The sequence below is a fragment of the Pungitius pungitius genome, chromosome 12, assembly GCF_949316345.1.
Source record: "Pungitius pungitius chromosome 12, fPunPun2.1, whole genome shotgun sequence".
NCBI lineage: Eukaryota > Metazoa > Chordata > Actinopteri > Perciformes > Gasterosteidae > Pungitius > Pungitius pungitius.
The window spans coordinates 14,113,305-14,132,978 of NC_084911.1; the positions used below are offsets into that span (position 1 = coordinate 14,113,305).

A 19,674-nucleotide genomic window follows, 5' to 3' on the forward strand; every position below is an offset into this window, starting at 1 on the left:
TCATCGTGTCCATATGCGGCCATTTTGAAATCTCTTGACTTATATTTTGTCGTAAAAGCATTGGTGGTTCAATGGTAGAATTCTCGCTTGCCATGCGAGAGATCTGGGTCCGATTCCCAGCCAGTGCAGAATAACTGTTGCTTCAATAAAATTACCTTTTCAGAATTTTTTATTTGTTCATCGTGTCCATAGGCGGCTATTTTGAAATCTTTTGCCCTATATTTTTCTGTATAAGCATTGGTGGTTCAATGGTAGAATTCTCGCTTGCCATGCGAGAGATCTGGGTCCGATTCCCAGCTAGTGCAGAATAACTGTTGCTTCAATAAAATTACCTTTTCAGAATTTTTTATTTGTTCATCGTGTCCATAGGCGGCTATTTTGAAATCTCTTGCCCTATATTTTTCTGTATCAGCATTGGTGGTTCAATGGTAGAATTCTTGCTTCCCATGCGAGAGATCTGGGTCCGATTCCCAGCCAGTGCAGAATAACTGTTGCTTCAATAAAATGTCCTTTTAAGAGTTTTTTATTTGTTCATCACGTCCATATGCAGCCATTTTGAAATCTCTTGACCTATATTTTTCTGTATAAGCATTGGTGGTTCAATGGTAGAATACTCGCTTCCCATGCGAGAGATCTGTGTCCGATTCCCAGCCAGTGCAGAATAACTTTAGCTTCAATAAAATGTCCTTTTAAGAGTTTTTTATTTGTTCATCACGTCCATATGCGGCCATTTTGAAATCTCTTGACCTATATTTTGTCGTATAAGCATTGGTGGTTCAATGGTAGAATTCTCGCTTGCCATGTGAGAGATCTGGGTCCGATTCCCAGCCAGTGCAGAATAACTGTTGCTTCAATAAAATTACCTTTTCAGAATTTTTTATTTGTTCATCGTGTCCATAGGCGGCTATTTTGAAATCTTTTGCCCTATATTTTTCTGTATCAGCATTGGTGGTTCAATGGTAGAATTCTCGCTTCCCATGCGAGAGATCTGGGTCCGATTCCCAGCCAGTGCAGAATAACTGTTGCTTCAATAAAATTACCTTTTCAGAATTTTTTATTTGTTCATCGTGTCCATAGGCGGCTATTTTGAAATCTTTTGCCCTATATTTTTCTGTATCAGCATTGGTGGTTCAATGGTAGAATTCTCGCTTCCCATGCGAGAGATCTGGGTCCGATTCCCAGCTAGTGCAGAATAACTGTTGCTTCAATAAAATTACCTTTTCAGAATTTTTTATTTGTTCATCGTGTCCATAGGCGGCTATTTTGAAATCTCTTGCCCTATATTTTTCTGTATCAGCATTGGTGGTTCAATGGTAGAATTCTCGCTTCCCATGCGAGAGATCTGGGTCCGATTCCCAGCCAGTGCAGAATAACTGTTGCTTCAATAAAATGTCCTTTTAAGAGTTTTTTATTTGTTCATCACGTCCATATGCAGCCATTTTGAAATCTCTTGACCTATATTTTGTCGTATAAGCATTGGTGGTTCAATGGTAGAATTCTCGCTTGCCATGCGAGAGATCTGGGTCCGATTCCCAGCCAGTGCAGAATAACTGTTGCTTCAATAAAATTACCTTTTCAGAATTTTTTATTTGTTCATCGTGTCCATAGGCGGCTATTTTGAAATCTTTTGCCCTATATTTTTCTGTATCAGCATTGGTGGTTCAATGGTAGAATTCTCGCTTCCCATGCGAGAGATCTGGGTCCGATTCCCAGCTAGTGCAGAATAACTGTTGCTTCAATAAAATTACCTTTTCAGAATTTTTTATTTGTTCATCGTGTCCATAGGCGGCTATTTTGAAATCTCTTGCCCTATATTTTTCTGTATCAGCATTGGTGGTTCAATGGTAGAATTCTCGCTTCCCATGCGAGAGATCTGGGTCCGATTCCCAGCCAGTGCAGAATAACTGTTGCTTCAATAAAATGTCCTTTTAAGAGTTTTTTATTTGTTCATCACGTCCATATGCAGCCATTTTGAAATCTCTTGACCTATATTTTGTCGTATAAGCATTGGTGGTTCAATGGTAGAATTCTCGCTTGCCATGCGAGAGATCTGGGTCCGATTCCCAGCCAGTGCAGAATAACTGTTGCTTCAATAAAATTACCTTTTCAGAATTTTTTATTTGTTCATCGTGTCCATAGGCGGCTATTTTGAAATCTTTTGCCCTATATTTTTCTGTATCAGCATTGGTGGTTCAATGGTAGAATTCTCGCTTCCCATGCGAGAGATCTGGGTCCGATTACCAGCTAGTGCAGAATAACTGTTGCTTCAATAAAATTACCTTTTCAGAATTTTTTATTTGTTCATCGTGTCCATAGGCGGCTATTTTGAAATCTTTTGCCCTATATTTTGTCGTATAAGCATTGGTGGTTCAATGGTAGAATACTCGCTTCCCATGCGAGAGATCTGGGTCCGATTCCCAGCTAGTGCAGAATAACTGTTGCTTCAATAAAATGTCCTTTTCAGAGTTTTTTATTTGTTCATCGTGTCCATAGGCGGCTATTTTGAAATCTCTTGACCTATATTTTGTCGTATAAGCATTGGTGGTTCAATGGTAGAATTCTTGCTTGCCATGCGAGAGATCTGGGTCCGATTCCCAGCCAGTGCAGAATAACTGTTGCTTCAATAAAATTACCTTTTCAGAATTTTTTATTTGTTCATCGTGTCCATAGGCGGCTATTTTGAAATCTTTTGCCCTATATTTTTCTGTATCAGCATTGGTGGTTCAATGGTAGAATTCTCGCTTCCCATGCGAGAGATCTGGGTCCGATTCCCAGCTAGTGCAGAATAACTGTTGCTTCAATAAAATGACCTTTTCAGACTTTTTTATTTGTTCATCGTGTCCATTGGCGGCTATTTTGAAATCTCTTGCCCTATATTTTTCTGTATCAGCATTGGTGGTTCAATGGTAGAATTCTTGCTTCCCATGCGAGAGATCTGGGTCCGATTCCCAGCCAGTGCAGAATAACTTTAGCTTCAATAAAATGTCCTTTTAAGAGTTTTTTATTTGTTCATCACGTCCATATGCGGCCATTTTGAAATCTCTTGACCTATATTTTGTCGTATAAGCATTGGTGGTTCAATGGTAGAATTCTCGCTTGCCATGCGAGAGATCTGGGTCCGATTCCCAGCCAGTGCAGAATAACTGTTGCTTCAATAAAATGACCTTTTCAGAATTTTTTATTTGTTCATCGTGTCCATAGGCGGCTATTTTGAAATCTTTTGCCCTATATTTTTCTGTATCAGCATTGGTGGTTCAATGGTAGAATTCTCGCTTCCCATGCGAGAGATCTGGGTCCGATTCCCAGCCAGTGCAGAATAACTGTTGCTTCAATAAAATGTCCTTTTAAGAGTTTTTTATTTGTTCATCACGTCCATATGCAGCCATTTTGAAATCTCTTGACCTATATTTTGTCGTATAAGCATTGGTGGTTCAATGGTAGAATACTCGCTTCCCATGCGAGAGATCTGTGTCCGATTCCCAGCCAGTGCAGAATAACTTTAGCTTCAATAAAATGTCCTTTTAAGAGTTTTTTATTTGTTCATCACGTCCATATGCGGCCATTTTGAAATCTCTTGACCTATATTTTGTCGTATAAGCATTGGTGGTTCAATGGTAGAATACTCGCTTCCCATGCGAGAGAACTGGGTCCGATTCCCAGCCAGTGCAGAATAACTTTCGCGTCAATAAAATTGTCCTTTTTACAGTTTTTTAATTGTTCATCATGTCCATAGGCGGCCCTTTTGAAATCTCTTGCCCTAAATTTTGTCGTTTAAGCATTGGTGGTTCAATGGTAGACTTCTCGCTTGCCAAGCGAGAGATCTGGCTCGATTCCCAGCCAGTGCAGAATAACTTTCGCTTCAATAAAATGTCCTTTTCAGACTTTTTTATTTGTTCATCGTGTCCATAGGCGGCTATTTTGAAATCTCTTGCCCTATATTTTTCTGTATCAGCATTGGTGGTTCAATGGTAGAATTCTCGCTTCCCATGCGAGAGAACTGGGTCCGATTCCCAGCCAGTGCAGAATAACTGTTGCTTCAATAAAATGTCCTTTTAAGAGTTTTTTATTTGTTCATCGTGTCCATATGCGGCCATTTTGAAATCTCTTGACCTATATTTTGTCGTAAAAGCATTGGTGGTTCAATGGTAGAATTCTCGCTTGCCATGCGAGAGATCTGGGTCCGATTCCCAGCCAGTGCAGAATAACTGTTGCTTCAATAAAATTACCTTTTCAGAATTTTTTATTTGTTCATCGTGTCCATAGGCGGCTATTTTGAAATCTTTTGCCCTATATTTTTCTGTATCAGCATTGGTGGTTCAATGGTAGAATTCTCGCTTCCCATGCGAGAGATCTGGGTCCGATTCCCAGCTAGTGCAGAATAACTGTTGCTTCAATAAAATTACCTTTTCAGAATTTTTTATTTGTTCATCGTGTCCATAGGCGGCTATTTTGAAATCTCTTGCCCTATATTTTTCTGTATCAGCATTGGTGGTTCAATGGTAGAATTCTTGCTTCCCATGCGAGAGATCTGGGTCCGATTCCCAGCCAGTGCAGAATAACTGTTGCTTCAATAAAATGTCCTTTTCAGAGTTTTTTATTTGTTCATCGTGTCCATAGGCGGCTATTTTGAAATCTCTTGCCCTATATTTTTCTGTATCAGCATTGGTGGTTCAATGGTAGAATTCTCGCTTCCCATGCGAGAGATCTGGGTCCGATTCCCAGCCAGTGCAGAATAACTTTCGCTTCAATAAAATGTCCTTTTAAGAGTTTTTTATTGGTTCATCACGTCCATATGCGGCCATTTTGAAATCTCTTGACCTATATTTTGTCGTATAAGCATTGGTGGTTCAATGGTAGAATTCTCGCTTGCCATGCGAGAGATCTGGGTCCGATTCCCAGCCAGTGCAGAATAACTGTTGCTTCAATAAAATGACCTTTTCAGAATTTTTTATTTGTTCATCGTGTCCATAGGCGGCTATTTTGAAATCTTTTGCCCTATATTTTTCTCTATCAGCATTGGTGGTTCAATGGTAGAATTCTCGCTTCCCATGCGAGAGATCTGGGTCCGATTCCCAGCCAGTGCAGAATAACTGTTGCTTCAATAAAATGTCCTTTTAAGAGTTTTTTATTTGTTCATCACGTCCATATGCAGCCATTTTGAAATCTCTTGACCTATATTTTGTCGTATAAGCATTGGTGGTTCAATGGTAGAATACTCGCTTCCCATGCGAGAGATCTGTGTCCGATTCCCAGCCAGTGCAGAATAACTTTAGCTTCAATAAAATGTCCTTTTAAGAGTTTTTTATTTGTTCATCACGTCCATATGCGGCCATTTTGAAATCTCTTGACCTATATTTTGTCGTATAAGCATTGGTGGTTCAATGGTAGAATACTCGCTTCCCATGCGAGAGAACTGGGTCCGATTCCCAGCCAGTGCAGAATAACTTTCGCGTCAATAAAATTGTCCTTTTTACAGTTTTTTAATTGTTCATCATGTCCATAGGCGGCCCTTTTGAAATCTCTTGCCCTAAATTTTGTCGTTTAAGCATTGGTGGTTCAATGGTAGACTTCTCGCTTGCCAAGCGAGAGATCTGGCTCGATTCCCAGCCAGTGCAGAATAACTTTCGCTTCAATAAAATGTCCTTTTCAGACTTTTTTATTTGTTCATCGTGTCCATAGGCGGCTATTTTGAAATCTCTTGCCCTATATTTTTCTGTATCAGCATTGGTGGTTCAATGGTAGAATTCTCGCTTCCCATGCGAGAGAACTGGGTCCGATTCCCAGCCAGTGCAGAATAACTGTTGCTTCAATAAAATGTCCTTTTAAGAGTTTTTTATTTGTTCATCGTGTCCATATGCGGCCATTTTGAAATCTCTTGACCTATATTTTGTCGTAAAAGCATTGGTGGTTCAATGGTAGAATTCTCGCTTGCCATGCGAGAGATCTGGGTCCGATTCCCAGCCAGTGCAGAATAACTGTTGCTTCAATAAAATTACCTTTTCAGAATTTTTTATTTGTTCATCGTGTCCATAGGCGGCTATTTTGAAATCTTTTGCCCTATATTTTTCTGTATCAGCTTTGGTGGTTCAATGGTAGAATTCTCGCTTCCCATGCGAGAGATCTGGGTCCGATTCCCAGCTAGTGCAGAATAACTGTTGCTTCAATAAAATTACCTTTTCAGAATTTTTTATTTGTTCATCGTGTCCATAGGCGGCTATTTTGAAATCTTTTGCCCTATATTTTTCTGTATCAGCTTTGGTGGTTCAATGGTAGAATTCTCGCTTCCCATGCGAGAGATCTGGGTCCGATTCCCAGCTAGTGCAGAATAACTGTTGCTTCAATAAAATTACCTTTTCAGAATTTTTTATTTGTTCATCGTGTCCATAGGCGGCTATTTTGAAATCTTTTGCCCTATATTTTTCTCTATCAGCATTGGTGGTTCAATGGTAGAATTCTCGCTTCCCATGCGAGAGATCTGGGTCCGATTCCCAGCCAGTGCAGAATAACTGTTGCTTCAATAAAATGTCCTTTTAAGAGTTTTTTATTTGTTCATCACGTCCATATGCAGCCATTTTGAAATCTCTTGACCTATATTTTGTCGTATAAGCATTGGTGGTTCAATGGTAGAATACTCGCTTCCCATGCGAGAGATCTGTGTCCGATTCCCAGCCAGTGCAGAATAACTTTAGCTTCAATAAAATGTCCTTTTAAGAGTTTTTTATTTGTTCATCACGTCCATATGCGGCCATTTTGAAATCTCTTGACCTATATTTTGTCGTATAAGCATTGGTGGTTCAATGGTAGAATACTCGCTTCCCATGCGAGAGAACTGGGTCCGATTCCCAGCCAGTGCAGAATAACTTTCGCGTCAATAAAATTGTCCTTTTTACAGTTTTTTAATTGTTCATCATGTCCATAGGCGGCCCTTTTGAAATCTCTTGCCCTAAATTTTGTCGTTTAAGCATTGGTGGTTCAATGGTAGACTTCTCGCTTGCCAAGCGAGAGATCTGGCTCGATTCCCAGCCAGTGCAGAATAACTTTCGCTTCAATAAAATGTCCTTTTCAGACTTTTTTATTTGTTCATCGTGTCCATAGGCGGCTATTTTGAAATCTCTTGCCCTATATTTTTCTGTATCAGCATTGGTGGTTCAATGGTAGAATTCTCGCTTCCCATGCGAGAGAACTGGGTCCGATTCCCAGCCAGTGCAGAATAACTGTTGCTTCAATAAAATGTCCTTTTAAGAGTTTTTTATTTGTTCATCGTGTCCATATGCGGCCATTTTGAAATCTCTTGACCTATATTTTGTCGTAAAAGCATTGGTGGTTCAATGGTAGAATTCTCGCTTGCCATGCGAGAGATCTGGGTCCGATTCCCAGCCAGTGCAGAATAACTGTTGCTTCAATAAAATTACCTTTTCAGAATTTTTTATTTGTTCATCGTGTCCATAGGCGGCTATTTTGAAATCTTTTGCCCTATATTTTTCTGTATCAGCTTTGGTGGTTCAATGGTAGAATTCTCGCTTCCCATGCGAGAGATCTGGGTCCGATTCCCAGCTAGTGCAGAATAACTGTTGCTTCAATAAAATTACCTTTTCAGAATTTTTTATTTGTTCATCGTGTCCATAGGCGGCTATTTTGAAATCTCTTGCCCTATATTTTTCTGTATCAGCATTGGTGGTTCAATGGTAGAATTCTCGCTTCCCATGCGAGAGATCTGGGTCCGATTCCCAGCCAGTGCAGAATAACTTTCGCTTCAATAAAATGTCCTTTTAAGAGTTTTTTATTGGTTCATCACGTCCATATGCGGCCATTTTGAAATCTCTTGACCTATATTTTGTCGTATACGCATTGGTGGTTCAATGGTAGAATTCTCGCTTGCCATGCGAGAGATCTGGGTCCGATTCCCAGCCAGTGCAGAATAACTGTTGCTTCAATAAAATTACCTTTTCAGAATTTTTTATTTGTTCATCGTGTCCATAGGCGGCTATTTTGAAATCTTTTGCCCTATATTTTTCTGTATCAGCATTGGTGGTTCAATGGTAGAATTCTCGCTTCCCATGCGAGAGATCTGGGTCCGATTCCCAGCTAGTGCAGAATAACTGTTGCTTCAATAAAATTACCTTTTCAGAATTTTTTATTTGTTCATCGTGTCCATAGGCGGCTATTTTGAAATCTCTTGCCCTATATTTTTCTGTATCAGCATTGGTGGTTCAATGGTAGAATTCTTGCTTCCCATGCGAGAGATCTGGGTCCGATTCCCAGCCAGTGCAGAATAACTGTTGCTTCAATAAAATGTCCTTTTCAGAGTTTTTTATTTGTTCATCGTGTCCATAGGCGGCTATTTTGAAATCTCTTGCCCTATATTTTTCTGTATCAGCATTGGTGGTTCAATGGTAGAATTCTCGCTTCCCATGCGAGAGATCTGGGTCCGATTCCCAGCCAGTGCAGAATAACTTTCGCTTCAATAAAATGTCCTTTTAAGAGTTTTTTATTTGTTCATCACGTCCATATGCGGCCATTTTGAAATCTCTTGACCTATATTTTGTCGTATACGCATTGGTGGTTCAATGGTAGAATTCTCGCTTGCCATGCGAGAGATCTGGGTCCGATTCCCAGCCAGTGCAGAATAACTTTCGCTTCAATAAAATGTCCTTTTAAGAGTTTTTTATTGGTTCATCACGTCCATATGCGGCCATTTTGAAATCTCTTGACCTATATTTTGTCGTATACGCATTGGTGGTTCAATGGTAGAATTCTCGCTTGCCATGCGAGAGATCTGGGTCCGATTCCCAGCCAGTGCAGAATAAGTGTTGCTTCAATAAAATTACCTTTTCAGAATTTTTTATTTGTTCATCGTGTCCATAGGCGGCTATTTTGAAATCTTTTGCCCTATATTTTTCTGTATCAGCATTGGTGGTTCAATGGTAGAATTCTCGCTTCCCATGCGAGAGATCTGGGTCCGATTCCCAGCTAGTGCAGAATAACTGTTGCTTCAATAAAATTACCTTTTCAGAATTTTTTATTTGTTCATCGTGTCCATAGGCGGCTATTTTGAAATCTTTTGCCCTATATTTTTCTGTATCAGCATTGGTGGTTCAATGGTAGAATTCTCGCTTCCCATGCGAGAGATCTGGGTCCGATTCCCAGCTAGTGCAGAATAACTGTTGCTTCAATAAAATTACCTTTTCAGAATTTTTTATTTGTTCATCGTGTCCATAGGCGGCTATTTTGAAATCTCTTGCCCTATATTTTTCTGTATCAGCATTGGTGGTTCAATGGTAGAATTCTCGCTTCCCATGCGAGAGATCTGGGTCCGATTCCCAGCCAGTGCAGAATAACTGTTGCTTCAATAAAATGTCCTTTTAAGAGTTTTTTATTTGTTCATCACGTCCATATGCAGCCATTTTGAAATCTCTTGACCTATATTTTGTCGTATAAGCATTGGTGGTTCAATGGTAGAATTCTCGCTTGCCATGCGAGAGATCTGGGTCCGATTCCCAGCCAGTGCAGAATAACTGTTGCTTCAATAAAATTACCTTTTCAGAATTTTTTATTTGTTCATCGTGTCCATAGGCGGCTATTTTGAAATCTTTTGCCCTATATTTTTCTGTATCAGCATTGGTGGTTCAATGGTAGAATTCTCGCTTCCCATGCGAGAGATCTGGGTCCGATTCCCAGCTAGTGCAGAATAACTGTTGCTTCAATAAAATTACCTTTTCAGAATTTTTTATTTGTTCATCGTGTCCATAGGCGGCTATTTTGAAATCTCTTGCCCTATATTTTTCTGTATCAGCATTGGTGGTTCAATGGTAGAATTCTCGCTTCCCATGCGAGAGATCTGGGTCCGATTCCCAGCCAGTGCAGAATAACTGTTGCTTCAATAAAATGTCCTTTTAAGAGTTTTTTATTTGTTCATCACGTCCATATGCAGCCATTTTGAAATCTCTTGACCTATATTTTGTCGTATAAGCATTGGTGGTTCAATGGTAGAATTCTCGCTTGCCATGCGAGAGATCTGGGTCCGATTCCCAGCCAGTGCAGAATAACTGTTGCTTCAATAAAATTACCTTTTCAGAATTTTTTATTTGTTCATCGTGTCCATAGGCGGCTATTTTGAAATCTTTTGCCCTATATTTTTCTGTATCAGCATTGGTGGTTCAATGGTAGAATTCTCGCTTCCCATGCGAGAGATCTGGGTCCGATTACCAGCTAGTGCAGAATAACTGTTGCTTCAATAAAATTACCTTTTCAGAATTTTTTATTTGTTCATCGTGTCCATAGGCGGCTATTTTGAAATCTTTTGCCCTATATTTTGTCGTATAAGCATTGGTGGTTCAATGGTAGAATACTCGCTTCCCATGCGAGAGATCTGGGTCCGATTCCCAGCTAGTGCAGAATAACTGTTGCTTCAATAAAATGTCCTTTTCAGAGTTTTTTATTTGTTCATCGTGTCCATAGGCGGCTATTTTGAAATCTCTTGACCTATATTTTGTCGTATAAGCATTGGTGGTTCAATGGTAGAATTCTTGCTTGCCATGCGAGAGATCTGGGTCCGATTCCCAGCCAGTGCAGAATAACTGTTGCTTCAATAAAATTACCTTTTCAGAATTTTTTATTTGTTCATCGTGTCCATAGGCGGCTATTTTGAAATCTTTTGCCCTATATTTTTCTGTATCAGCATTGGTGGTTCAATGGTAGAATTCTCGCTTCCCATGCGAGAGATCTGGGTCCGATTCCCAGCTAGTGCAGAATAACTGTTGCTTCAATAAAATGACCTTTTCAGACTTTTTTATTTGTTCATCGTGTCCATTGGCGGCTATTTTGAAATCTCTTGCCCTATATTTTTCTGTATCAGCATTGGTGGTTCAATGGTAGAATTCTTGCTTCCCATGCGAGAGATCTGGGTCCGATTCCCAGCCAGTGCAGAATAACTTTAGCTTCAATAAAATGTCCTTTTAAGAGTTTTTTATTTGTTCATCACGTCCATATGCGGCCATTTTGAAATCTCTTGACCTATATTTTGTCGTATAAGCATTGGTGGTTCAATGGTAGAATTCTCGCTTGCCATGCGAGAGATCTGGGTCCGATTCCCAGCCAGTGCAGAATAACTGTTGCTTCAATAAAATGACCTTTTCAGAATTTTTTATTTGTTCATCGTGTCCATAGGCGGCTATTTTGAAATCTTTTGCCCTATATTTTTCTGTATCAGCATTGGTGGTTCAATGGTAGAATTCTCGCTTCCCATGCGAGAGATCTGGGTCCGATTCCCAGCCAGTGCAGAATAACTGTTGCTTCAATAAAATGTCCTTTTAAGAGTTTTTTATTTGTTCATCACGTCCATATGCAGCCATTTTGAAATCTCTTGACCTATATTTTGTCGTATAAGCATTGGTGGTTCAATGGTAGAATACTCGCTTCCCATGCGAGAGATCTGTGTCCGATTCCCAGCCAGTGCAGAATAACTTTAGCTTCAATAAAATGTCCTTTTAAGAGTTTTTTATTTGTTCATCACGTCCATATGCGGCCATTTTGAAATCTCTTGACCTATATTTTGTCGTATAAGCATTGGTGGTTCAATGGTAGAATACTCGCTTCCCATGCGAGAGAACTGGGTCCGATTCCCAGCCAGTGCAGAATAACTTTCGCGTCAATAAAATTGTCCTTTTTACAGTTTTTTAATTGTTCATCATGTCCATAGGCGGCCCTTTTGAAATCTCTTGCCCTAAATTTTGTCGTTTAAGCATTGGTGGTTCAATGGTAGACTTCTCGCTTGCCAAGCGAGAGATCTGGCTCGATTCCCAGCCAGTGCAGAATAACTTTCGCTTCAATAAAATGTCCTTTTCAGACTTTTTTATTTGTTCATCGTGTCCATAGGCGGCTATTTTGAAATCTCTTGCCCTATATTTTTCTGTATCAGCATTGGTGGTTCAATGGTAGAATTCTCGCTTCCCATGCGAGAGAACTGGGTCCGATTCCCAGCCAGTGCAGAATAACTGTTGCTTCAATAAAATGTCCTTTTAAGAGTTTTTTATTTGTTCATCGTGTCCATATGCGGCCATTTTGAAATCTCTTGACCTATATTTTGTCGTAAAAGCATTGGTGGTTCAATGGTAGAATTCTCGCTTGCCATGCGAGAGATCTGGGTCCGATTCCCAGCCAGTGCAGAATAACTGTTGCTTCAATAAAATTACCTTTTCAGAATTTTTTATTTGTTCATCGTGTCCATAGGCGGCTATTTTGAAATCTTTTGCCCTATATTTTTCTGTATCAGCATTGGTGGTTCAATGGTAGAATTCTCGCTTCCCATGCGAGAGATCTGGGTCCGATTCCCAGCTAGTGCAGAATAACTGTTGCTTCAATAAAATTACCTTTTCAGAATTTTTTATTTGTTCATCGTGTCCATAGGCGGCTATTTTGAAATCTCTTGCCCTATATTTTTCTGTATCAGCATTGGTGGTTCAATGGTAGAATTCTTGCTTCCCATGCGAGAGATCTGGGTCCGATTCCCAGCCAGTGCAGAATAACTGTTGCTTCAATAAAATGTCCTTTTCAGAGTTTTTTATTTGTTCATCGTGTCCATAGGCGGCTATTTTGAAATCTCTTGCCCTATATTTTTCTGTATCAGCATTGGTGGTTCAATGGTAGAATTCTCGCTTCCCATGCGAGAGATCTGGGTCCGATTCCCAGCCAGTGCAGAATAACTTTCGCTTCAATAAAATGTCCTTTTAAGAGTTTTTTATTTGTTCATCACGTCCATATGCGGCCATTTTGAAATCTCTTGACCTATATTTTGTCGTATACGCATTGGTGGTTCAATGGTAGAATTCTCGCTTGCCATGCGAGAGATCTGGGTCCGATTCCCAGCCAGTGCAGAATAACTTTCGCTTCAATAAAATGTCCTTTTAAGAGTTTTTTATTGGTTCATCACGTCCATATGCGGCCATTTTGAAATCTCTTGACCTATATTTTGTCGTATACGCATTGGTGGTTCAATGGTAGAATTCTCGCTTGCCATGCGAGAGATCTGGGTCCGATTCCCAGCCAGTGCAGAATAACTGTTGCTTCAATAAAATGTCCTTTTCAGAGTTTTTTATTTGTTCATCGTGTCCATAGGCGGCTATTTTGAAATCTCTTGACCTATATTTTGTCGTATAAGCATTGGTGGTTCAATGGTAGAATTCTTGCTTGCCATGCGAGAGATCTGGGTCCGATTCCCAGCCAGTGCAGAATAACTGTTGCTTCAATAAAATTACCTTTTCAGAATTTTTTATTTGTTCATCGTGTCCATAGGCGGCTATTTTGAAATCTTTTGCCCTATATTTTTCTGTATCAGCATTGGTGGTTCAATGGTAGAATTCTCGCTTCCCATGCGAGAGATCTGGGTCCGATTCCCAGCTAGTGCAGAATAACTGTTGCTTCAATAAAATGACCTTTTCAGACTTTTTTATTTGTTCATCGTGTCCATTGGCGGCTATTTTGAAATCTCTTGCCCTATATTTTTCTGTATCAGCATTGGTGGTTCAATGGTAGAATTCTTGCTTCCCATGCGAGAGATCTGGGTCCGATTCCCAGCCAGTGCAGAATAACTTTAGCTTCAATAAAATGTCCTTTTAAGAGTTTTTTATTTGTTCATCACGTCCATATGCGGCCATTTTGAAATCTCTTGACCTATATTTTGTCGTATAAGCATTGGTGGTTCAATGGTAGAATTCTCGCTTGCCATGCGAGAGATCTGGGTCCGATTCCCAGCCAGTGCAGAATAACTGTTGCTTCAATAAAATGACCTTTTCAGAATTTTTTATTTGTTCATCGTGTCCATAGGCGGCTATTTTGAAATCTTTTGCCCTATATTTTTCTGTATCAGCATTGGTGGTTCAATGGTAGAATTCTCGCTTCCCATGCGAGAGATCTGGGTCCGATTCCCAGCCAGTGCAGAATAACTGTTGCTTCAATAAAATGTCCTTTTAAGAGTTTTTTATTTGTTCATCACGTCCATATGCAGCCATTTTGAAATCTCTTGACCTATATTTTGTCGTATAAGCATTGGTGGTTCAATGGTAGAATACTCGCTTCCCATGCGAGAGATCTGTGTCCGATTCCCAGCCAGTGCAGAATAACTTTAGCTTCAATAAAATGTCCTTTTAAGAGTTTTTTATTTGTTCATCACGTCCATATGCGGCCATTTTGAAATCTCTTGACCTATATTTTGTCGTATAAGCATTGGTGGTTCAATGGTAGAATACTCGCTTCCCATGCGAGAGAACTGGGTCCGATTCCCAGCCAGTGCAGAATAACTTTCGCGTCAATAAAATTGTCCTTTTTACAGTTTTTTAATTGTTCATCATGTCCATAGGCGGCCCTTTTGAAATCTCTTGCCCTAAATTTTGTCGTTTAAGCATTGGTGGTTCAATGGTAGACTTCTCGCTTGCCAAGCGAGAGATCTGGCTCGATTCCCAGCCAGTGCAGAATAACTTTCGCTTCAATAAAATGTCCTTTTCAGACTTTTTTATTTGTTCATCGTGTCCATAGGCGGCTATTTTGAAATCTCTTGCCCTATATTTTTCTGTATCAGCATTGGTGGTTCAATGGTAGAATTCTCGCTTCCCATGCGAGAGAACTGGGTCCGATTCCCAGCCAGTGCAGAATAACTGTTGCTTCAATAAAATGTCCTTTTAAGAGTTTTTTATTTGTTCATCGTGTCCATATGCGGCCATTTTGAAATCTCTTGACCTATATTTTGTCGTAAAAGCATTGGTGGTTCAATGGTAGAATTCTCGCTTGCCATGCGAGAGATCTGGGTCCGATTCCCAGCCAGTGCAGAATAACTGTTGCTTCAATAAAATTACCTTTTCAGAATTTTTTATTTGTTCATCGTGTCCATAGGCGGCTATTTTGAAATCTTTTGCCCTATATTTTTCTGTATCAGCATTGGTGGTTCAATGGTAGAATTCTCGCTTCCCATGCGAGAGATCTGGGTCCGATTCCCAGCTAGTGCAGAATAACTGTTGCTTCAATAAAATTACCTTTTCAGAATTTTTTATTTGTTCATCGTGTCCATAGGCGGCTATTTTGAAATCTCTTGCCCTATATTTTTCTGTATCAGCATTGGTGGTTCAATGGTAGAATTCTTGCTTCCCATGCGAGAGATCTGGGTCCGATTCCCAGCCAGTGCAGAATAACTGTTGCTTCAATAAAATGTCCTTTTCAGAGTTTTTTATTTGTTCATCGTGTCCATAGGCGGCTATTTTGAAATCTCTTGCCCTATATTTTTCTGTATCAGCATTGGTGGTTCAATGGTAGAATTCTCGCTTCCCATGCGAGAGATCTGGGTCCGATTCCCAGCCAGTGCAGAATAACTTTCGCTTCAATAAAATGTCCTTTTAAGAGTTTTTTATTTGTTCATCACGTCCATATGCGGCCATTTTGAAATCTCTTGACCTATATTTTGTCGTATACGCATTGGTGGTTCAATGGTAGAATTCTCGCTTGCCATGCGAGAGATCTGGGTCCGATTCCCAGCCAGTGCAGAATAACTTTCGCTTCAATAAAATGTCCTTTTAAGAGTTTTTTATTGGTTCATCACGTCCATATGCGGCCATTTTGAAATCTCTTGACCTATATTTTGTCGTATACGCATTGGTGGTTCAATGGTAGAATTCTCGCTTGCCATGCGAGAGATCTGGGTCCGATTCCCAGCCAGTGCAGAATAACTGTTGCTTCAATAAAATTACCTTTTCAGAATTTTTTATTTGTTCATCGTGTCCATAGGCGGCTATTTTGAAATCTTTTGCCCTATATTTTTCTGTATCAGCATTGGTGGTTCAATGGTAGAATTCTCGCTTCCCATGCGAGAGATCTGGGTCCGATTCCCAGCTAGTGCAGAATAACTGTTGCTTCAATAAAATTACCTTTTCAGAATTTTTTATTTGTTCATCGTGTCCATAGGCGGCTATTTTGAAATCTCTTGCCCTATATTTTTCTGTATCAGCATTGGTGGTTCAATGGTAGAATTCTCGCTTCCCATGCGAGAGATCTGGGTCCGATTCCCAGCCAGTGCAGAATAACTTTCGCTTCAATAAAATGTCCTTTTAAGAGTTTTTTATTTGTTCATCACGTCCATATGCGGCCATTTTGAAATCTCTTGACCTATATTTTGTCGTATACGCATTGGTGGTTCAATGGTAGAATTCTCGCTTGCCATGCGAGAGATCTGGGTCCGATTCCCAGCCAGTGCAGAATAACTTTTGCTTCAATAAAATGTCCTTTTCAGAGTTTTTTATTTGTTCATCGTGTCCATAGGCGGCTATTTTGAAATCTCTTGACCTATATTTTGTCGTATAAGCATTGGTGGATCAATGGTAGAATACTCGCTTCCCATGCGAGAGATCTTTGTCCGATTCCCAGCCAGTGCAGAATAACTTTAGCTTCAATAAAATGTCCTTTTAAGAGTTTTTTATTTGTTCATCACGTCCATATGCGGCCATTTTGAAATCTCTTGACCTATATTTTGTCGTATAAGCATTGGTGGTTCAATGGTAGAATTCTCGCTTCCCATGCGAGAGATCTGGGTCCGATTCCCAGCCAGTGCAGAATAACTTTCGCTTCAATAAAATGTCCTTTTAAGAGTTTTTTATTTGTTCATCACGTCCATATGCGGCCATTTTGAAATCTCGACCTATATTTTGTCGTATAAGCATTGGTGGTTCAATGGTAGAATTCTCGCTTCCCATGCGAGAGATCTGGGTCCGATTCCCAGCTAGTGCAGAATAACTTTCGCGTCAATAAAATTGTCCTTTTTACAGTTTTTTAATTGTTCATCATGTCCATAGGCGGCCCTTTTGAAATCTCTTGCCCTAAATTTTGTCGTTTAAGCATTGGTGGTTCAATGGTAGACTTCTCGCTTGCCAAGCGAGAGATCTGGCTCGATTCCCAGCCAGTGCAGAATAACTTTCGCTTCAATAAAATGTCCTTTTCAGACTTTTTTATTTGTTCATCGTGTCCATAGGCGGCTATTTTGAAATATCTTGCCCTATATTTTTCTGTATCAGCAATTCAATTCAATTCATTTTATTTTGTATAGCCCAAAATCGCAAATTACAAATTTGCCTCAGAGGGCTTTACAGTCTGTACACATGCAACATCCTCTGTCCCGAAACCCTCACATCGGCACAGGAAAAACTCCCCAAAATATGAAAAAAACCCTTCAATGGGGAAAAAAGGGAAGAAACCTTAGGGAGAACGTCAGAGGAGGGATCCCTCTCCCGGGATGGACAGACTGCAATGGATGTCATGTGTACAGAATCAACAATGTAAAAGATGTACAATACATTCAATTTCTCTAACTGAAATGATACAAGTAATTGCAAGTAGCAGAAGAGGTGTACGGCAGGACCACTGCAGGGACAACCTCCATCAGATCGAACCACCATCCACAGAGGCTTCTGTGGGGAGGGAGAGCAGAAAGATGTTGGTTTTTGATGACAGTAATATGAATCATATTTAAAGTAATGATGATGGCAGCAGCAGGTGTCAGCAGAGCCATGAGCCAGGAGTTAGAACCGGGGTCCGCACGAAACTATGATCCACGGAGACCTGCTAGGCGAGAAAGCACAAAAAACTCCCGGAAAGAAGCTTAATTAGTGATGTACATTAATAAAGCATGGATGATTGTGGGAGGAGAGAGTGAGAGTGAGAGAGGGGCTCGGTGTGTCCTAAGAAGTCCCCCGGCAGTCTAAGCCTAGAGCAGCTTAACTAAGGGCTGGTCCAGGCTAACCTGAGCCAGCCCTAACTATAAGCAATATCAAAGAGGAACGTTTTAAGCTTTATCTTAAATGAACTGACCGAGTCTGCCCCCCGGACTGAAAGTGGAAGCTGGTTCCACAAAAGAGGAGCTTGATAACTGAAGGCTCTGGCCCCCATCCTACTTTTTAAAACTCTAGGAACCACAAGTAGCCCAGCATCTATGGAGCGTAGATGCCTTGTAGGACAATACGGTGTAACAAGCTCTTTAAGATAAGACGGTGCCTCACCAGCAAGTGCCTTGTAGGTGAGGAGAAGTACCTTAAATTCTATTCTTGATTTAACAGGAAGCCAGTGCAGAGAAGTTAATACAGGAGTTATATGATCCCATTTCTTAGTTCTTGTTAATACACGTGCTGCAGCATTCTGAATCAGTTGGAGAGGTTTAAGCGATTTACAAGAGCAGCCTGATAACAAAGAATTACAGTAATCCAGTCTAGAAGTAACAAATGCATGAACTAGTTTTTCTGCATCACTTTGAGACAGGAAGTTCCTGATTTTTGATATATTCCGTAGATGAAAAAAGGCAGTCCTTGAAGTCTTCTTTATATGAGAGTTAAAGGACATATCCTGGTCGAAGAGAACTCCAAGATTTCTGACGGTGCTGTTGGATACCAGAGCAATTCCATCCATAGAGACTGTATCACGTGACAGCTGACTTCGAAGGCGCTCTGGGCCTATCATGATAACTTCCGTTTTTTCCGAGTTTAACATCAGGAAGTTGCAGGTCATCCAGGTTTTGATGTCTCCAAGACAGTCCTGAAGTCTAACAAGTTGGTTGGTGTCTTCTGGCTTGATCGATAGATACAGTTGAGTATCGTCTGCATAACAATGGAAGTTTATGCGGTGTTTTCTGATAACGTCGCCCAAAGGAAGCATGTACAGGGTAAATAGAATCGGTCCAAGCACAGAACCTTGTGGGACTCCGTGACCAACATTCGTGGTCCTCGATGATTCACCGTTCACAAACACAAACTGGGATCGATCCGATAAATAAGATTTAAACCAGCTGAGTGCAGTTCCTTTGATGCCAATCAAGTGTTCCAGTCTCTGCAGCAGGATACGGTGATCGATGGTGTCAAATGCAGCACTGAGGTCCAGCAATACAAGAAAAGATACAAGTCCTTGGTCCGATGCAAGTAGAAGATCATTTGTAATTTTCACCAGTGCCGTTTCTGTGCTGTGATGCATTCGAAATCCTGACTGGAAATCCTCGAACAAAGCATTGTTTTGTAGAAAGTCACATAATTGATTCGCGACAGATTTCTCCAGGATCTTAGCGAGGAAGGGAAGATTAGAGATGGGTCTGTAGTTAGCCAACACCTCTGGAGCTAGGGTAGGTTTCTTCAGAAGAGGTTTAATTACAGCTACCTTGAAGGACTGTGGTACATGTCCTGTCAACAAAGACAGATTCATAATATCCAGTAGGGATGTGCTAATTAACGGAAAAACTTCCTTAAGCAGCTTAGTTGGAATCGGATCCAGGAGACAAGTGGAAGAGTTGGATTTCAAAATTGTAGAAGTCAGTTGATCAAGGTTGATGGAAGAGAAACCATCCAAGTAGGTATCAGGGCCCACGGCTGCGTCCAAGGATCCTACATCCGCGGACGGGTTGGCTCCGGTTGGGGGTAGTAGACCATCAATTTTCTCTTTGATAGTCAGAATCTTATTATTGAAGAAGTTCATAAAGTCGTTACTACTGAGGTCCACAGGAATACACGGCTCGACAGCGCTGTGACTCTCTGTCAGTCTGGCTACAGTGCTGAAGAGAAACCTGGAGTTGTTTTTATTTTTCTCGATTAATGATGAGTAATAAGATGCTCTTGCGTTACGGAGAGCCTTCTTATATGTTTTAACGCTGTCTTGCCAAGTTAG

At 40.5% G+C, this 19,674-nt stretch overlaps 84 non-coding genes across 84 annotated transcripts; all 84 read left to right on the forward strand.

The window, feature by feature from the left end:
- The first annotated feature begins 57 nt into the window (after window positions 1-57).
- trnag-gcc (transfer RNA glycine (anticodon GCC)) lies at window positions 58-128 on the forward strand. The gene has a single exon. It is a non-coding gene; the product is annotated as a tRNA-Gly (tRNA).
- A 283-nt stretch (window positions 129-411) lies between these two features.
- Window positions 412-482, forward strand: trnag-ccc (transfer RNA glycine (anticodon CCC)). The gene has a single exon. It is a non-coding gene; the product is annotated as a tRNA-Gly (tRNA).
- A 106-nt stretch (window positions 483-588) lies between these two features.
- trnag-ccc (transfer RNA glycine (anticodon CCC)) lies at window positions 589-659 on the forward strand. The gene has a single exon. It is a non-coding gene; the product is annotated as a tRNA-Gly (tRNA).
- A 283-nt stretch (window positions 660-942) lies between these two features.
- Window positions 943-1,013, forward strand: trnag-ccc (transfer RNA glycine (anticodon CCC)). Its single transcript has one exon. It is a non-coding gene; the product is annotated as a tRNA-Gly (tRNA).
- Window positions 1,014-1,119: 106 nt separating this feature from the next.
- On the forward strand, window positions 1,120-1,190 carry trnag-ccc (transfer RNA glycine (anticodon CCC)). Its single transcript has one exon. It is a non-coding gene; the product is annotated as a tRNA-Gly (tRNA).
- Window positions 1,191-1,296: 106 nt separating this feature from the next.
- Window positions 1,297-1,367, forward strand: trnag-ccc (transfer RNA glycine (anticodon CCC)). Its single transcript has one exon. It is a non-coding gene; the product is annotated as a tRNA-Gly (tRNA).
- Window positions 1,368-1,473: 106 nt separating this feature from the next.
- On the forward strand, window positions 1,474-1,544 carry trnag-gcc (transfer RNA glycine (anticodon GCC)). Its single transcript has one exon. It is a non-coding gene; the product is annotated as a tRNA-Gly (tRNA).
- Window positions 1,545-1,650: 106 nt separating this feature from the next.
- trnag-ccc (transfer RNA glycine (anticodon CCC)) lies at window positions 1,651-1,721 on the forward strand. The gene has a single exon. It is a non-coding gene; the product is annotated as a tRNA-Gly (tRNA).
- A 106-nt stretch (window positions 1,722-1,827) lies between these two features.
- trnag-ccc (transfer RNA glycine (anticodon CCC)) lies at window positions 1,828-1,898 on the forward strand. Its single transcript has one exon. It is a non-coding gene; the product is annotated as a tRNA-Gly (tRNA).
- A 106-nt stretch (window positions 1,899-2,004) lies between these two features.
- On the forward strand, window positions 2,005-2,075 carry trnag-gcc (transfer RNA glycine (anticodon GCC)). The gene has a single exon. It is a non-coding gene; the product is annotated as a tRNA-Gly (tRNA).
- Window positions 2,076-2,181: 106 nt separating this feature from the next.
- trnag-ccc (transfer RNA glycine (anticodon CCC)) lies at window positions 2,182-2,252 on the forward strand. Its single transcript has one exon. It is a non-coding gene; the product is annotated as a tRNA-Gly (tRNA).
- A 106-nt stretch (window positions 2,253-2,358) lies between these two features.
- Window positions 2,359-2,429, forward strand: trnag-ccc (transfer RNA glycine (anticodon CCC)). The gene has a single exon. It is a non-coding gene; the product is annotated as a tRNA-Gly (tRNA).
- A 283-nt stretch (window positions 2,430-2,712) lies between these two features.
- Window positions 2,713-2,783, forward strand: trnag-ccc (transfer RNA glycine (anticodon CCC)). Its single transcript has one exon. It is a non-coding gene; the product is annotated as a tRNA-Gly (tRNA).
- A 106-nt stretch (window positions 2,784-2,889) lies between these two features.
- On the forward strand, window positions 2,890-2,960 carry trnag-ccc (transfer RNA glycine (anticodon CCC)). Its single transcript has one exon. It is a non-coding gene; the product is annotated as a tRNA-Gly (tRNA).
- Window positions 2,961-3,066: 106 nt separating this feature from the next.
- Window positions 3,067-3,137, forward strand: trnag-gcc (transfer RNA glycine (anticodon GCC)). Its single transcript has one exon. It is a non-coding gene; the product is annotated as a tRNA-Gly (tRNA).
- Window positions 3,138-3,243: 106 nt separating this feature from the next.
- On the forward strand, window positions 3,244-3,314 carry trnag-ccc (transfer RNA glycine (anticodon CCC)). Its single transcript has one exon. It is a non-coding gene; the product is annotated as a tRNA-Gly (tRNA).
- A 106-nt stretch (window positions 3,315-3,420) lies between these two features.
- On the forward strand, window positions 3,421-3,491 carry trnag-ccc (transfer RNA glycine (anticodon CCC)). Its single transcript has one exon. It is a non-coding gene; the product is annotated as a tRNA-Gly (tRNA).
- Window positions 3,492-3,597: 106 nt separating this feature from the next.
- On the forward strand, window positions 3,598-3,668 carry trnag-ccc (transfer RNA glycine (anticodon CCC)). Its single transcript has one exon. It is a non-coding gene; the product is annotated as a tRNA-Gly (tRNA).
- Window positions 3,669-3,951: 283 nt separating this feature from the next.
- Window positions 3,952-4,022, forward strand: trnag-ccc (transfer RNA glycine (anticodon CCC)). The gene has a single exon. It is a non-coding gene; the product is annotated as a tRNA-Gly (tRNA).
- Window positions 4,023-4,128: 106 nt separating this feature from the next.
- On the forward strand, window positions 4,129-4,199 carry trnag-gcc (transfer RNA glycine (anticodon GCC)). The gene has a single exon. It is a non-coding gene; the product is annotated as a tRNA-Gly (tRNA).
- A 106-nt stretch (window positions 4,200-4,305) lies between these two features.
- Window positions 4,306-4,376, forward strand: trnag-ccc (transfer RNA glycine (anticodon CCC)). The gene has a single exon. It is a non-coding gene; the product is annotated as a tRNA-Gly (tRNA).
- A 106-nt stretch (window positions 4,377-4,482) lies between these two features.
- Window positions 4,483-4,553, forward strand: trnag-ccc (transfer RNA glycine (anticodon CCC)). The gene has a single exon. It is a non-coding gene; the product is annotated as a tRNA-Gly (tRNA).
- A 106-nt stretch (window positions 4,554-4,659) lies between these two features.
- On the forward strand, window positions 4,660-4,730 carry trnag-ccc (transfer RNA glycine (anticodon CCC)). Its single transcript has one exon. It is a non-coding gene; the product is annotated as a tRNA-Gly (tRNA).
- Window positions 4,731-4,836: 106 nt separating this feature from the next.
- On the forward strand, window positions 4,837-4,907 carry trnag-gcc (transfer RNA glycine (anticodon GCC)). Its single transcript has one exon. It is a non-coding gene; the product is annotated as a tRNA-Gly (tRNA).
- Window positions 4,908-5,013: 106 nt separating this feature from the next.
- On the forward strand, window positions 5,014-5,084 carry trnag-ccc (transfer RNA glycine (anticodon CCC)). The gene has a single exon. It is a non-coding gene; the product is annotated as a tRNA-Gly (tRNA).
- A 106-nt stretch (window positions 5,085-5,190) lies between these two features.
- On the forward strand, window positions 5,191-5,261 carry trnag-ccc (transfer RNA glycine (anticodon CCC)). The gene has a single exon. It is a non-coding gene; the product is annotated as a tRNA-Gly (tRNA).
- A 106-nt stretch (window positions 5,262-5,367) lies between these two features.
- trnag-ccc (transfer RNA glycine (anticodon CCC)) lies at window positions 5,368-5,438 on the forward strand. The gene has a single exon. It is a non-coding gene; the product is annotated as a tRNA-Gly (tRNA).
- A 283-nt stretch (window positions 5,439-5,721) lies between these two features.
- trnag-ccc (transfer RNA glycine (anticodon CCC)) lies at window positions 5,722-5,792 on the forward strand. The gene has a single exon. It is a non-coding gene; the product is annotated as a tRNA-Gly (tRNA).
- A 106-nt stretch (window positions 5,793-5,898) lies between these two features.
- trnag-gcc (transfer RNA glycine (anticodon GCC)) lies at window positions 5,899-5,969 on the forward strand. The gene has a single exon. It is a non-coding gene; the product is annotated as a tRNA-Gly (tRNA).
- A 106-nt stretch (window positions 5,970-6,075) lies between these two features.
- Window positions 6,076-6,146, forward strand: trnag-ccc (transfer RNA glycine (anticodon CCC)). The gene has a single exon. It is a non-coding gene; the product is annotated as a tRNA-Gly (tRNA).
- Window positions 6,147-6,252: 106 nt separating this feature from the next.
- trnag-ccc (transfer RNA glycine (anticodon CCC)) lies at window positions 6,253-6,323 on the forward strand. The gene has a single exon. It is a non-coding gene; the product is annotated as a tRNA-Gly (tRNA).
- A 106-nt stretch (window positions 6,324-6,429) lies between these two features.
- On the forward strand, window positions 6,430-6,500 carry trnag-ccc (transfer RNA glycine (anticodon CCC)). The gene has a single exon. It is a non-coding gene; the product is annotated as a tRNA-Gly (tRNA).
- A 106-nt stretch (window positions 6,501-6,606) lies between these two features.
- On the forward strand, window positions 6,607-6,677 carry trnag-ccc (transfer RNA glycine (anticodon CCC)). Its single transcript has one exon. It is a non-coding gene; the product is annotated as a tRNA-Gly (tRNA).
- A 106-nt stretch (window positions 6,678-6,783) lies between these two features.
- On the forward strand, window positions 6,784-6,854 carry trnag-ccc (transfer RNA glycine (anticodon CCC)). The gene has a single exon. It is a non-coding gene; the product is annotated as a tRNA-Gly (tRNA).
- A 283-nt stretch (window positions 6,855-7,137) lies between these two features.
- trnag-ccc (transfer RNA glycine (anticodon CCC)) lies at window positions 7,138-7,208 on the forward strand. Its single transcript has one exon. It is a non-coding gene; the product is annotated as a tRNA-Gly (tRNA).
- Window positions 7,209-7,314: 106 nt separating this feature from the next.
- Window positions 7,315-7,385, forward strand: trnag-gcc (transfer RNA glycine (anticodon GCC)). Its single transcript has one exon. It is a non-coding gene; the product is annotated as a tRNA-Gly (tRNA).
- Window positions 7,386-7,491: 106 nt separating this feature from the next.
- On the forward strand, window positions 7,492-7,562 carry trnag-ccc (transfer RNA glycine (anticodon CCC)). The gene has a single exon. It is a non-coding gene; the product is annotated as a tRNA-Gly (tRNA).
- A 106-nt stretch (window positions 7,563-7,668) lies between these two features.
- Window positions 7,669-7,739, forward strand: trnag-ccc (transfer RNA glycine (anticodon CCC)). Its single transcript has one exon. It is a non-coding gene; the product is annotated as a tRNA-Gly (tRNA).
- A 106-nt stretch (window positions 7,740-7,845) lies between these two features.
- On the forward strand, window positions 7,846-7,916 carry trnag-gcc (transfer RNA glycine (anticodon GCC)). Its single transcript has one exon. It is a non-coding gene; the product is annotated as a tRNA-Gly (tRNA).
- Window positions 7,917-8,022: 106 nt separating this feature from the next.
- On the forward strand, window positions 8,023-8,093 carry trnag-ccc (transfer RNA glycine (anticodon CCC)). The gene has a single exon. It is a non-coding gene; the product is annotated as a tRNA-Gly (tRNA).
- Window positions 8,094-8,199: 106 nt separating this feature from the next.
- trnag-ccc (transfer RNA glycine (anticodon CCC)) lies at window positions 8,200-8,270 on the forward strand. The gene has a single exon. It is a non-coding gene; the product is annotated as a tRNA-Gly (tRNA).
- Window positions 8,271-8,376: 106 nt separating this feature from the next.
- On the forward strand, window positions 8,377-8,447 carry trnag-ccc (transfer RNA glycine (anticodon CCC)). The gene has a single exon. It is a non-coding gene; the product is annotated as a tRNA-Gly (tRNA).
- Window positions 8,448-8,553: 106 nt separating this feature from the next.
- Window positions 8,554-8,624, forward strand: trnag-gcc (transfer RNA glycine (anticodon GCC)). The gene has a single exon. It is a non-coding gene; the product is annotated as a tRNA-Gly (tRNA).
- Window positions 8,625-8,730: 106 nt separating this feature from the next.
- Window positions 8,731-8,801, forward strand: trnag-gcc (transfer RNA glycine (anticodon GCC)). The gene has a single exon. It is a non-coding gene; the product is annotated as a tRNA-Gly (tRNA).
- Window positions 8,802-8,907: 106 nt separating this feature from the next.
- On the forward strand, window positions 8,908-8,978 carry trnag-ccc (transfer RNA glycine (anticodon CCC)). The gene has a single exon. It is a non-coding gene; the product is annotated as a tRNA-Gly (tRNA).
- Window positions 8,979-9,084: 106 nt separating this feature from the next.
- Window positions 9,085-9,155, forward strand: trnag-ccc (transfer RNA glycine (anticodon CCC)). The gene has a single exon. It is a non-coding gene; the product is annotated as a tRNA-Gly (tRNA).
- A 106-nt stretch (window positions 9,156-9,261) lies between these two features.
- On the forward strand, window positions 9,262-9,332 carry trnag-ccc (transfer RNA glycine (anticodon CCC)). Its single transcript has one exon. It is a non-coding gene; the product is annotated as a tRNA-Gly (tRNA).
- Window positions 9,333-9,438: 106 nt separating this feature from the next.
- Window positions 9,439-9,509, forward strand: trnag-gcc (transfer RNA glycine (anticodon GCC)). Its single transcript has one exon. It is a non-coding gene; the product is annotated as a tRNA-Gly (tRNA).
- Window positions 9,510-9,615: 106 nt separating this feature from the next.
- On the forward strand, window positions 9,616-9,686 carry trnag-ccc (transfer RNA glycine (anticodon CCC)). Its single transcript has one exon. It is a non-coding gene; the product is annotated as a tRNA-Gly (tRNA).
- Window positions 9,687-9,792: 106 nt separating this feature from the next.
- On the forward strand, window positions 9,793-9,863 carry trnag-ccc (transfer RNA glycine (anticodon CCC)). The gene has a single exon. It is a non-coding gene; the product is annotated as a tRNA-Gly (tRNA).
- A 106-nt stretch (window positions 9,864-9,969) lies between these two features.
- trnag-gcc (transfer RNA glycine (anticodon GCC)) lies at window positions 9,970-10,040 on the forward strand. Its single transcript has one exon. It is a non-coding gene; the product is annotated as a tRNA-Gly (tRNA).
- Window positions 10,041-10,146: 106 nt separating this feature from the next.
- On the forward strand, window positions 10,147-10,217 carry trnag-ccc (transfer RNA glycine (anticodon CCC)). Its single transcript has one exon. It is a non-coding gene; the product is annotated as a tRNA-Gly (tRNA).
- Window positions 10,218-10,323: 106 nt separating this feature from the next.
- trnag-ccc (transfer RNA glycine (anticodon CCC)) lies at window positions 10,324-10,394 on the forward strand. The gene has a single exon. It is a non-coding gene; the product is annotated as a tRNA-Gly (tRNA).
- Window positions 10,395-10,677: 283 nt separating this feature from the next.
- Window positions 10,678-10,748, forward strand: trnag-ccc (transfer RNA glycine (anticodon CCC)). The gene has a single exon. It is a non-coding gene; the product is annotated as a tRNA-Gly (tRNA).
- Window positions 10,749-10,854: 106 nt separating this feature from the next.
- On the forward strand, window positions 10,855-10,925 carry trnag-ccc (transfer RNA glycine (anticodon CCC)). The gene has a single exon. It is a non-coding gene; the product is annotated as a tRNA-Gly (tRNA).
- Window positions 10,926-11,031: 106 nt separating this feature from the next.
- Window positions 11,032-11,102, forward strand: trnag-gcc (transfer RNA glycine (anticodon GCC)). The gene has a single exon. It is a non-coding gene; the product is annotated as a tRNA-Gly (tRNA).
- Window positions 11,103-11,208: 106 nt separating this feature from the next.
- trnag-ccc (transfer RNA glycine (anticodon CCC)) lies at window positions 11,209-11,279 on the forward strand. Its single transcript has one exon. It is a non-coding gene; the product is annotated as a tRNA-Gly (tRNA).
- A 106-nt stretch (window positions 11,280-11,385) lies between these two features.
- On the forward strand, window positions 11,386-11,456 carry trnag-ccc (transfer RNA glycine (anticodon CCC)). Its single transcript has one exon. It is a non-coding gene; the product is annotated as a tRNA-Gly (tRNA).
- Window positions 11,457-11,562: 106 nt separating this feature from the next.
- trnag-ccc (transfer RNA glycine (anticodon CCC)) lies at window positions 11,563-11,633 on the forward strand. Its single transcript has one exon. It is a non-coding gene; the product is annotated as a tRNA-Gly (tRNA).
- A 283-nt stretch (window positions 11,634-11,916) lies between these two features.
- trnag-ccc (transfer RNA glycine (anticodon CCC)) lies at window positions 11,917-11,987 on the forward strand. The gene has a single exon. It is a non-coding gene; the product is annotated as a tRNA-Gly (tRNA).
- Window positions 11,988-12,093: 106 nt separating this feature from the next.
- trnag-gcc (transfer RNA glycine (anticodon GCC)) lies at window positions 12,094-12,164 on the forward strand. Its single transcript has one exon. It is a non-coding gene; the product is annotated as a tRNA-Gly (tRNA).
- A 106-nt stretch (window positions 12,165-12,270) lies between these two features.
- On the forward strand, window positions 12,271-12,341 carry trnag-ccc (transfer RNA glycine (anticodon CCC)). Its single transcript has one exon. It is a non-coding gene; the product is annotated as a tRNA-Gly (tRNA).
- Window positions 12,342-12,447: 106 nt separating this feature from the next.
- On the forward strand, window positions 12,448-12,518 carry trnag-ccc (transfer RNA glycine (anticodon CCC)). Its single transcript has one exon. It is a non-coding gene; the product is annotated as a tRNA-Gly (tRNA).
- A 106-nt stretch (window positions 12,519-12,624) lies between these two features.
- On the forward strand, window positions 12,625-12,695 carry trnag-ccc (transfer RNA glycine (anticodon CCC)). Its single transcript has one exon. It is a non-coding gene; the product is annotated as a tRNA-Gly (tRNA).
- Window positions 12,696-12,801: 106 nt separating this feature from the next.
- On the forward strand, window positions 12,802-12,872 carry trnag-gcc (transfer RNA glycine (anticodon GCC)). The gene has a single exon. It is a non-coding gene; the product is annotated as a tRNA-Gly (tRNA).
- Window positions 12,873-12,978: 106 nt separating this feature from the next.
- On the forward strand, window positions 12,979-13,049 carry trnag-gcc (transfer RNA glycine (anticodon GCC)). Its single transcript has one exon. It is a non-coding gene; the product is annotated as a tRNA-Gly (tRNA).
- A 283-nt stretch (window positions 13,050-13,332) lies between these two features.
- On the forward strand, window positions 13,333-13,403 carry trnag-ccc (transfer RNA glycine (anticodon CCC)). The gene has a single exon. It is a non-coding gene; the product is annotated as a tRNA-Gly (tRNA).
- A 106-nt stretch (window positions 13,404-13,509) lies between these two features.
- trnag-ccc (transfer RNA glycine (anticodon CCC)) lies at window positions 13,510-13,580 on the forward strand. Its single transcript has one exon. It is a non-coding gene; the product is annotated as a tRNA-Gly (tRNA).
- Window positions 13,581-13,686: 106 nt separating this feature from the next.
- trnag-gcc (transfer RNA glycine (anticodon GCC)) lies at window positions 13,687-13,757 on the forward strand. Its single transcript has one exon. It is a non-coding gene; the product is annotated as a tRNA-Gly (tRNA).
- A 106-nt stretch (window positions 13,758-13,863) lies between these two features.
- Window positions 13,864-13,934, forward strand: trnag-ccc (transfer RNA glycine (anticodon CCC)). Its single transcript has one exon. It is a non-coding gene; the product is annotated as a tRNA-Gly (tRNA).
- Window positions 13,935-14,040: 106 nt separating this feature from the next.
- Window positions 14,041-14,111, forward strand: trnag-ccc (transfer RNA glycine (anticodon CCC)). Its single transcript has one exon. It is a non-coding gene; the product is annotated as a tRNA-Gly (tRNA).
- A 106-nt stretch (window positions 14,112-14,217) lies between these two features.
- Window positions 14,218-14,288, forward strand: trnag-ccc (transfer RNA glycine (anticodon CCC)). The gene has a single exon. It is a non-coding gene; the product is annotated as a tRNA-Gly (tRNA).
- A 283-nt stretch (window positions 14,289-14,571) lies between these two features.
- On the forward strand, window positions 14,572-14,642 carry trnag-ccc (transfer RNA glycine (anticodon CCC)). The gene has a single exon. It is a non-coding gene; the product is annotated as a tRNA-Gly (tRNA).
- A 106-nt stretch (window positions 14,643-14,748) lies between these two features.
- On the forward strand, window positions 14,749-14,819 carry trnag-gcc (transfer RNA glycine (anticodon GCC)). Its single transcript has one exon. It is a non-coding gene; the product is annotated as a tRNA-Gly (tRNA).
- A 106-nt stretch (window positions 14,820-14,925) lies between these two features.
- Window positions 14,926-14,996, forward strand: trnag-ccc (transfer RNA glycine (anticodon CCC)). The gene has a single exon. It is a non-coding gene; the product is annotated as a tRNA-Gly (tRNA).
- Window positions 14,997-15,102: 106 nt separating this feature from the next.
- On the forward strand, window positions 15,103-15,173 carry trnag-ccc (transfer RNA glycine (anticodon CCC)). Its single transcript has one exon. It is a non-coding gene; the product is annotated as a tRNA-Gly (tRNA).
- Window positions 15,174-15,279: 106 nt separating this feature from the next.
- Window positions 15,280-15,350, forward strand: trnag-ccc (transfer RNA glycine (anticodon CCC)). Its single transcript has one exon. It is a non-coding gene; the product is annotated as a tRNA-Gly (tRNA).
- A 106-nt stretch (window positions 15,351-15,456) lies between these two features.
- trnag-gcc (transfer RNA glycine (anticodon GCC)) lies at window positions 15,457-15,527 on the forward strand. The gene has a single exon. It is a non-coding gene; the product is annotated as a tRNA-Gly (tRNA).
- Window positions 15,528-15,633: 106 nt separating this feature from the next.
- On the forward strand, window positions 15,634-15,704 carry trnag-gcc (transfer RNA glycine (anticodon GCC)). The gene has a single exon. It is a non-coding gene; the product is annotated as a tRNA-Gly (tRNA).
- Window positions 15,705-15,810: 106 nt separating this feature from the next.
- trnag-ccc (transfer RNA glycine (anticodon CCC)) lies at window positions 15,811-15,881 on the forward strand. The gene has a single exon. It is a non-coding gene; the product is annotated as a tRNA-Gly (tRNA).
- A 106-nt stretch (window positions 15,882-15,987) lies between these two features.
- trnag-ccc (transfer RNA glycine (anticodon CCC)) lies at window positions 15,988-16,058 on the forward strand. Its single transcript has one exon. It is a non-coding gene; the product is annotated as a tRNA-Gly (tRNA).
- Window positions 16,059-16,164: 106 nt separating this feature from the next.
- Window positions 16,165-16,235, forward strand: trnag-gcc (transfer RNA glycine (anticodon GCC)). Its single transcript has one exon. It is a non-coding gene; the product is annotated as a tRNA-Gly (tRNA).
- Window positions 16,236-16,518: 283 nt separating this feature from the next.
- trnag-ccc (transfer RNA glycine (anticodon CCC)) lies at window positions 16,519-16,589 on the forward strand. The gene has a single exon. It is a non-coding gene; the product is annotated as a tRNA-Gly (tRNA).
- Window positions 16,590-16,693: 104 nt separating this feature from the next.
- On the forward strand, window positions 16,694-16,764 carry trnag-ccc (transfer RNA glycine (anticodon CCC)). Its single transcript has one exon. It is a non-coding gene; the product is annotated as a tRNA-Gly (tRNA).
- The last annotated feature ends 2,910 nt before the right edge of the window (window positions 16,765-19,674 follow it).